We start from the raw sequence: 9,287 nt of genomic DNA, 5'->3' as shown, positions 1-9,287 counted from the left end.
GTGTTGACAACCTAGGAGATTGATCCGACCATGAAGATTTGGCTAGGCTGCGGGAGGGACAAAGAGCCTGTGGAAAAAACCATCTTGTTCGACAGGAAAATAGCACGCAATCCCCTACCTGGCGCGCCAACTATCGATAGAATATCGTTAGCAGTCCTCCGAGGAGTATCCCACGAAGGTAGATTGATCGGTAGGGGAGCGTGAGATCAAGAACAAGAAGGCAACAGAGACACATGAGTTAGACAGGTTCAGGCCGTTAGTATGATGTAATACCCTACTCCTTTAGTCTGTTAGTTTGTATTAGCTATTGTATGATATTGCGTGAGTTTGGAGGGGGTCCCTGCCCGCCTTATATAGTCCGGGGAGCAGGGTTACAAGTCGGTTAGATCTGAGAGATAACCAAAAAGTAATAACTGATTACAGGAATCTTGGGATCATACATATCCTAATAGATCTCATAGTATCTTCAAGATATCTTCCAGATGTCTTGCGGAAGGCGCCGAGCAGAGTCGTGCCCCGCAAAGCTTCGTCTTGTGGGTTGGACTGCCCCTGAGGGCGTAGCCCATGTGGTCTGCCGTGGGTATCCGGAGTCATACCCCCACACCTTTTCTTCCTTGTTCCTCTCCATCACCCAAGATATCTAATTCTGGAGATCGAAAGAAAAAGAAAGATTACGATGTTAGATCGATAGTTCAGGGAGTGCGACAGCATCACCATTACAAATTGGCTACCGGTGAAGCTCATGCAATGAATGACCAGGCCCAAGCCCAGCCGACAGCCGCGGAACATTGCAGTAACCGTCGCCGTAGCACCGGCGCGGTGACTATACAGTACTATAGCCAGCCTAGGCGCAGTCGCGCATCCCTCATGTCCCATTTTCTTCCTTGTTCCTCTCCATCGCCGAAGATATCTAATTCTAGAGTTCAAAAGAAAAAGTAAGTTTACGATGGTAAATCGATAGTTCAAGGAGTGCAACAGCATCACCATCACAGATTGGGCTGTCGGTGGAGCTCACGCAATGAATGACCAGGCCCAAGCCCAACCAACAGCTGTCGAACACTATAGTAACCGTCACCACAGCATCGACGCGGCGACTATACATTACTATAGCCAGCCTAAGCGTAGCCACGCATCCCTCGTGTCTTCTTTTCTTCCTTGTTCCTCTCCGTCGCCGAAGATATCTGATTCTGGAGTTCGAAAGAAAAAGTGAGATTACGATGATAGATCGATAGTTTAGTGAGTGCAATAGCATCACCATCACAGATTGTGTTGCTGGTGGAGCTCAGGCAATGAATGACCAGGCCCAAGCGACAGCCACGGAACACGGCACTAACCGTTGTCGCAGCAACGGCGCGACGACTATACAGTACTAGCCAACCTAGGCGTAGCCACGCATCCCTCGTGTCCCCTTTTCTTCCTTGTCCCTCTCCATCGCCAAAGATATCTGATTCTGGAATTTGAAAGAAAAAGTGAGATTACGATGGTAGATCGATAGTCAGGGAGTGCAACAGCATCACCATCACAGATTGGGCTGCCGGTGGAGCTCACACAATGAATGACCGGTCCAAGCCTAGTCGACAGCTATGAAACACGACAGTAACCGTCGCCGTAGCACCGACACGACAACTATACAATACTATAGCCAGCCTAGGCACAGCCGCGTATCCGTCGTGTCTCCTTTTCTTCCTTGTTCCTCTCCGTCGCCGAAGATATCTTATTCTGGAGTTCGAAAGAAAAAGTGAGATTACTACGGTAGATCGATACTTCAGGGAGTGCAACAGCATCACCTTCACAGATTGGGCTGCCGGTGGAGCTCCTGCGATGAATGACCAGGCCCAAGCCCAGCTGACAGCTGCGGAACATGACAATAACCTTCGCCGCAGCAACGACGCGATGACTATACAGTACTATGGCTAGCCTAGGCGCAGCCGCGCATCCCTCGTGTCCCTTGTTCTTCCTTGTTCCTTTTTGTCGCCGAAGATGTTTGGTTTTGGACTTCGAAAGAAAAAGTGAGATTACGATGGTAGATTATAGATCGATAGTTCAGAGAGTGCAACGACATCACCATCATAGATTAGCCTGCCGGTGTAGCTCACATAATGAACGACCAGGCGCAAGTCCAGCCAACAGCCACGGAACACGGTAGTAAGTGTCGCCGTAGCACCGACACGACCACTATTCAGTACTATAGTCATCCTTGGCGCAGTCACGTATCCCTCATGTCCCCTTTTCTCCGTTGTTCCTCTCCGTCACCGAATATATCTAAAGTTCAATTAAAAAAATAAAATTACGATGAAAGATGGATAGTTTAGGGAGTGCAACACCGTCACTATCTGAAATTGAGCTGCTGGTGGAGCTCACGCAATAAGTAATCATACCGAGCCCAGCCAATGGCCACTAAACACGGTAGTAACCGTCGCCGCAGCACCGGCGTAACGACTATAGAGTACTATAGCCAGCCAGACGCAGCCGCGCATCGCTCGTGTCCCCCCTTTTCTTCCTCGTTCCTCTCCGTCGCCGGTGCTCCCGTCTCCTGTCTCCCTCCCCCTGCGAGCGATCGTGAGGGGGATCGGGATGGCCTCCCACCATTCCGAGCCCCTCGACCCCCCCCGCCGCCGCCGCCGCCGCCGCCGCCCCCTCAGGTGCGGCACTTGCCTCTGCCTTCCCCCTCTCTCTCTTCATCCTCCTGGTGGCTCGGCTCTCCCAGTGTTGCTCTGCTCGCGGTGTAAATCGTCGCGGGTCAGGTCGCTGCGATCCTGATGCCCGGTGCTCCGTTTCGCTTTAAGTGCCCCACGATTCGCGCTTAGTGCTGCGCCCGCGCGGCGCGAGCCCCTGCGTCTGTGCTCGCGGTGCCGCATCAGTGTCCGCTGCTTTAGGGTTCTGGGAGTTCGTTTAGTCCTTGCGTACTTGTGCTTTAGCTTCTACCTTGCTGTATTTTGTTGGAGCGTTTTGGGTCATGGTTTAATCTTAGGGTTTTAGGGCTCGTAGATGCTTTTTGATTGCGCAGCTAGCCACTTCGTGCGGGTTGCTCTAGGACTAAGACTTTTTTTAGGGGCGGGATTGAAGGACGACTTCATGGAGTGAATGCCGATAGGTCCAAGTGAAATACTTGTGCTCTTGAACTGCCAATAGTTCTGTACTTTGTATGCAAATAATTTGTAGATATCCTAGTGATTGTGATAATTACCTGCTGATAGGTGCTTGCTACTTCATCAGTACTCTTTTTAGCATTGATAGGGAATTAGTTGTGTAGCTGCATTCTACCAGAAATTCTGGAATAAGAGGTTCTTATGATTCCATTCCCATGCACCTTACCCATTAACTAATAGTTTGGCAGTGAAATTGGCTGCATCTAGCTACCTGTGTGTTTGCTTGGTAGATTTTTTGCTCACTAGGATCGGTTATCTTGCTCAGAACTTGAAACTGCTTTTGTCCATATAATTTCCCCTTGATTTGGGTTGCTTGTACAGATGTGCGCCATGAACCAATTTTAGTTGCTTTGGTTTGATCACTTGAGTTCTCTTGCAGATAACAACCCAGAATTACCATGCCCCCCTTATCATATCGTTACCAAACCTGGTCAACTCCCAGTTGAGTTTCTTGAACCCTCAGCTGCCCAGAAGTTGGTAATTGGATTTGACTGTGAAGGTGTTGATCTCTGTCGCAATGGTGCTCTCTGTATTATGCAGGTGAGCAAAATTAAACCTTATATCAGGCATGATGTTGTGTTATAGGATTTTGTTTCATGATTGTGACATTGCTCTGTATGCGGCAGCCATGCATTTTTCTTATAACTGGACTAAAATGTTACTTCATTTCCTTCAATGGCCTTCATTTTTCCATGAATTGATTCTGCTAGAAATTATACTTCATTACTTTGAATTCAAGGGTCACACATTTAAATGTATCTTTTCATGCACCTAGACTTAATATGCCTACTGTTTCTTCTAACTTTTATATATACTTGTCTTGCTCTTGAGGTTGTCCTAAAGTGTCCATCTCTCTACATCTAAGATCCTGATGTGAGATACTTTTTGTTGGTTGTCTTTATATTGCAGCTTGCATTCCCTGATGCTGTTTACCTAGTTGATGCTATTGAGGGTGGAAAAGAACTTATTCAAGCTTGTAAGCCCGCACTTGAGTCTGATCATATCACCAAAGTTATTCATGATTGTAAAAGGGACAGCGAGGTGCCTAGTTATGCATTTGAGAACTTTTAGCTTGCTATGTTTTCTTTTTGTCCTTTTAGGAGATTGTAAGCTTGACTAACTAGTTTAGACTTCATCACTTTTTGCAGGCTTTGTATTTTCAGTTTGGCATCAAACTGCATAATGTGATGGATACACAGGTAATCAGCACATGTATTTACTTGCTCTATTGGAACAATTTCTAGTGATATTCATAAGTGGGTTAATTTCTCTGTACTATCAATGTATGATCGTGTTCTCTTCTTCGGCACAAAGCTTTAGAACTTAGCATTATCATGAGTTAGGGACCATGTACTCTGCATAAGTACTTGTGGTGTCCCCGTTTCTAGAGTGTTCTCTGTAGTACTAGGTAGGATACTGTGGTTATTCTCCACAAGAAAGAAAGGCTTAAATTACTATTATTGTGTGCAGATCGCTTATTCTCTGATACAAGAGCAGGAGCAGGAAGGAAAAAAGAAGAGATCTGATGATTATAATTACATATCTTTTGTCAGCCTTCTTGCTGATAAACAATTCTGTGGTATGTACTATACTCTGATTCGAGCTGTATGCCTTTTCATGAATGCTACCAGACTTTTTTACATATTTTCTATGGTAGATTTATTCACTGCAATTTTCACTTTATATGGTGAAACTTAGTCCTGAAGAAAAATAAATAAATTTGTGCAGCTTTTGCTTAAGCTTGACCTATGTGCTTATGCTTTATGCCTTTATGTCATATGCAGTGGAATCTATTGCAAGTCTTTGGCCATAATTCTTGTTGACGCGATTTAGTATTCTGGAGGCATGGTGTGCCTTACTGTATACTCAGTGCATAAATATGATTAGGACGCTTTCTATTTTTGTGTGCAGATATAACAAACCAAGATGGTGTTTTTATTTGATTGTTGTATTTTTTTAATCAAATTTCAAATATAGCAGAATTCAGGCATCATGTGCTTTCAATCCTATGTTAGCTGTATTAAATCTTGTGTTTGGGGATACCAAGTACCAACCTGCCGAAGTAGCCCTACTGGGACCTTTGACGGAAGGTCAAAGAAACCATCTTGAGTGCGAGGCGAAGCTGTGTGACTGTGTCAAGGCTTCACACACAATTCCAACAGCTCAGTTAGTCCCACATCATTACAACAAGCCATCTAGGACTGGTAGAACCCAATAACGGTGCAGCTATGGTGAATCCCAAAGTCCTAGACCAACACATACGAAGTGAAAGCCAGAAAACTAGCCCATTGGCCCCTGTAGGAACCACTTGTCCTCCATTGCTGCAAGTTCCTATCATCAACTCTTGTGAATTCTTGTCTGTTGCAACCATTGCCACCATCCCTCTTCACTGTTGTCCAGGCCTTGCTGCTGGCAGCCATCATTGTCAACTTATTAGTCTTCAATATCCTTCCATCGCGTCCTACTTCACTAAGCCTTCTCCCTTCCTCTCCATCCTCTTTTTCTCTGCACTGTTCTAGATCTAGATCTAGTAGCAGCAGAGTAGCAGCAACGGGCAACATAATGTGGTAGATGTAGATTATGCTAAGTTGCAGCAGGTGGTAGTGCAATAGTGATCTTTTGGTTATGAGCTCTTCGGTTTTAACTACTCCCTCTGTTCGAAAAATATTCGTCATTTTAGTTGTCCTAACTCCTAAGTCAAATTTCTCTAACTTTGACCAAGTTTGTAGAAAAATATATTAGCATCTACGATACAAAAAAAATTGCACTATCAAGACATATTTCATGGTGGATATAATCATGGTTTCAAAGGCAGCATTGCCTAGGCGACAAGGTGGTACACCTGGATGCCTAGGCGACGCCTTTGAAATAGAGGATATAACTAAACTAATTTGATGTTGTAGATTTTGGTGTATTTTTCTATGAATTTTGTCAAACTTAGAAAAGTTTGACTAAGGACAAAACTAAAATGACCTATACTTTGGAACGGAGGGAGTAGAAAGTAGTATCTCATGGTTGCGGCAAGTTTCCAAGTCATCACAATAATCACTCAGTGCATGGCATGGAGACTTAACCATGATTATCACTTATCAGCCTGTGAGTAACCTATGGTTGATCTTTATCTGCTTGTTTCAGCAAAGTGATAGTGCTGATATCTTTGTTGAGCCAAAATTCTGTATTACCTTATTGCACAGGTGCATGCAGCCCAGCTAGATGCCTATGATATTGGTTCCATCATTCATATTTTTAACAAAACACGTGCTGTTACTGTCAAACATCATATCTGTTAATCCTGCTCCCTATGCACTGTGTATTCTCGTTTTGGTGTATTATGTGGTGCATTTCATTCCTCATTATTTTATGTTTTTTTTGTTTGATTGTCCATATGGTGTGATACTGTGTTACTGCTTTATGTAGGCGTACAATATCCTGAAAAGGAAGAAATCCGTACCCTTCTAAGGCTGGTCAGCAACCTGCTATTTAGAACATCCTTGTGGATATGAAATGTTGTGTTTAGTTTCTATGATAACGTCTTGCCGTTAGCTGTTCTGTTGTTTTGATAGCATATCTTCCTGAGGAAAGCTGACAAATAATATTAATTGATGGATTTCAGGACCGTAATTTTTGGACAATTAGGCCCTTGTCTGATATGATGGTTCGAGCTGCCACAGATGATGTCCGCTTCCTTCTCAATATCTATGAGAAAATGATGGAAAAGTTAAGCAAAGTATCTTTATGGCGTCTGGCAGTTCACAGTGAGCTGTACTGTAGGTGCTTTTGCTTAAACGACAACCAGTTTGCAGATTGGTCACCTCTTCCTCCTGTCCCTGGTCAGTACATATAAGATTTTCTACCCTTCTGTTTGAAATTAAGGAGCTGCCACATACTAAGTCCATTTTACCTTTTGTTTCGAGTCTTTCAGAAAATGTGAAATGTATGGCTTTTTTTCACGAACACGCAGACTTGCGCGTTTTTCATTAAGAGAGGTGTGAAATGTATGGCTGCTATTGTAATATGGGTTTACTGCTTCTTGTGTTTAGCAATATACATGACACTGACAGCAAATAGCTGCAGCAAAGGCAGCAGGCTGCTGGATCAAATCACATTTTCATGGGTTGGCAAAACTGGTTTTGAACAGCCATAGTTGACATTGTAGGCCCAGAGTTTTGTAAATCTTGTAACTTGGCAGCCTAGTTTGGTCCTAGATATGATCCTCACGATCATGGCACGGTACATTGCATCTGTTAGTTCTTTGACCAAAGAGTTTCAATTTTATCAGTATGTTGACATTGCAGAGCGTTTGCGCTGATTGATGTTTCATGTTTGTGATAGATGACATTGAAGCTGATGTTTATGTTCCTGAAGCCGATATCCTGTCAGTCTTAGATGTGCCTCCTGGGAAAATGGGACGAGTTATTGGCAGAAAGGGGTCAACGATAATGGCTGTGAAAGAATCTTGCAAGTAAACATCTTGAGTCTGATTTCGTAAACATCCCATCCTCTGTGTTGTTAAACTAAATTAATCCTCTCTGTCTTTTTGGTTCTTTTGGGCAGTGTTGAAATCCATATTGGTGGTGCTAAGGGGCCTCCAGACAGGGTATGTTTCCCACAGCCTTGTTTGTGAGAAATAATCTATTGATAGTGGACAGTCATGCTGGGCTTTGCTAAATTGTTGATCCAGCCTTGTTTGAATAATGAATTGGTGGGCTCTGCACAAATATTTCTTTTTTTCCCTTTTGTTTTGCCCTATGGAGAATAGGGTTTTAGACTTTGAGTTCTTCAATCTTTGTTTTCACTGTCAGTCTGCCTATCATGGCAGACTTTTAATTTCTCATATGCCACTTGGTCTATCGTTAGTCCTGGATGTGTCCCTTGCCTGTCTTTGTCTATGGCAAGTATTCCTGAATCCACATGTCATAGAATGTTGATGGCATGTTAGGGATCAGTGATCACTGTTGACAGATGTGTGTGTGTGTGTGTATTGGATGAGGTGCACTATACCACAGTAGGCTGACATGGAGAGTTTATTTGGGGATTCAGATGAAAAATTGTCTATCTCATTTGCACGTGATACATGCCTCTAAATGTCTCGATCATTGCCTTGAATCATTTCCAGCTGTATGCACTCACTAGCCAACAACTGCTTGAAACCAACTGTTGTTTAGTGTTATCGTAAGATTATGATATCACACTAGGAGTTCTTCCTAACTACATAGATATTGAATAGTAGTTAATAATACATATAAGCACGAATCGTTGTGCAGCAACTGATCTGAATGAACATATTTCAGTTTTGTTACTGATCCTGTTTTTATCTGTGTGCAAAATGTAGGTGTTCATCATTGGACCAGTGAAGGAAGTCAGGAAAGCGGAGGCCATCTTCAGAGGCCGAATGCTGGAGTTCTAGAGATGTTACCCTTTGTGACCCATGTTTCAACTGCTTTATATCTTTTGAACTAAAAAAGGGGAAATATACAAAAGGTGTGTGCGGTACCGTGGATCCCTTGACCATCCGTGAATCATGAAAACAAAAAATAAAGGATTTCAACTTGGCCTATGTCAGTGCTGTGCTTGCTCTCTCAACCTCTCGTCATCTGGTTACACTCTCGTTTCTGGCCTGTTTCAGCTAACGCGTCAGGATGCGGAAGCATGTTTTAGATGGTGTCTTCTTAAGCCTCCCCCACCTGGTCCTCCGGCCGCTAAAGAATGGTGACCACCAAAAGAAGGAACTGGAACCGGAGCGGCGGAGCCTGCTGTCCTACCACCACCGTTAGGTCAGTTGCGGAAGATCGGCTCGGAGATCTTGCTTTGAATGCGCGATGGCAACCGGGAACAAAACTAGCTATAGCTATGCTTTGCCTGGATATCCGGCTAAAGGTCATTGAAGGCGGTGGGGAGCCCCACCCCCACGGGAGAGCGGAGATCGGAGATACATCAACTCAACTAGACGCAGAGGCAGAGGCCAAAAATTTTGGACTCGGCAACAAACCGGATGGACCAGGACCAGGCACCGGCGCACCGGCACGGAGGATGATGGGTACGTGACGTCCCTCCCAGGAGGACCACCTCCTGTTTCACTGTTCCTCTCCTCGTGCGATACACTACACCGCTGTCCAATGTATACTTGTTACCAATTCT

General features: G+C 44.3%; 1 pseudogene; it reads left to right on the top strand.

Moving 5' to 3' along the window:
• Positions 1-2,418: 2,418 nt before the first annotated feature.
• Positions 2,419-8,706, top strand: LOC136452310 (uncharacterized; annotated as a pseudogene).
• Positions 8,707-9,287: the final 581 nt, after the last annotated feature.

This window comes from Miscanthus floridulus, chromosome 5 (genome assembly GCF_019320115.1).
Source record: "Miscanthus floridulus cultivar M001 chromosome 5, ASM1932011v1, whole genome shotgun sequence".
Classification (NCBI taxonomy): domain Eukaryota; kingdom Viridiplantae; phylum Streptophyta; class Magnoliopsida; order Poales; family Poaceae; genus Miscanthus; species Miscanthus floridulus.
Note: the sequence above shows the minus strand (reverse complement) of the source record. Positions and strands in the feature narration are given on the sequence as shown.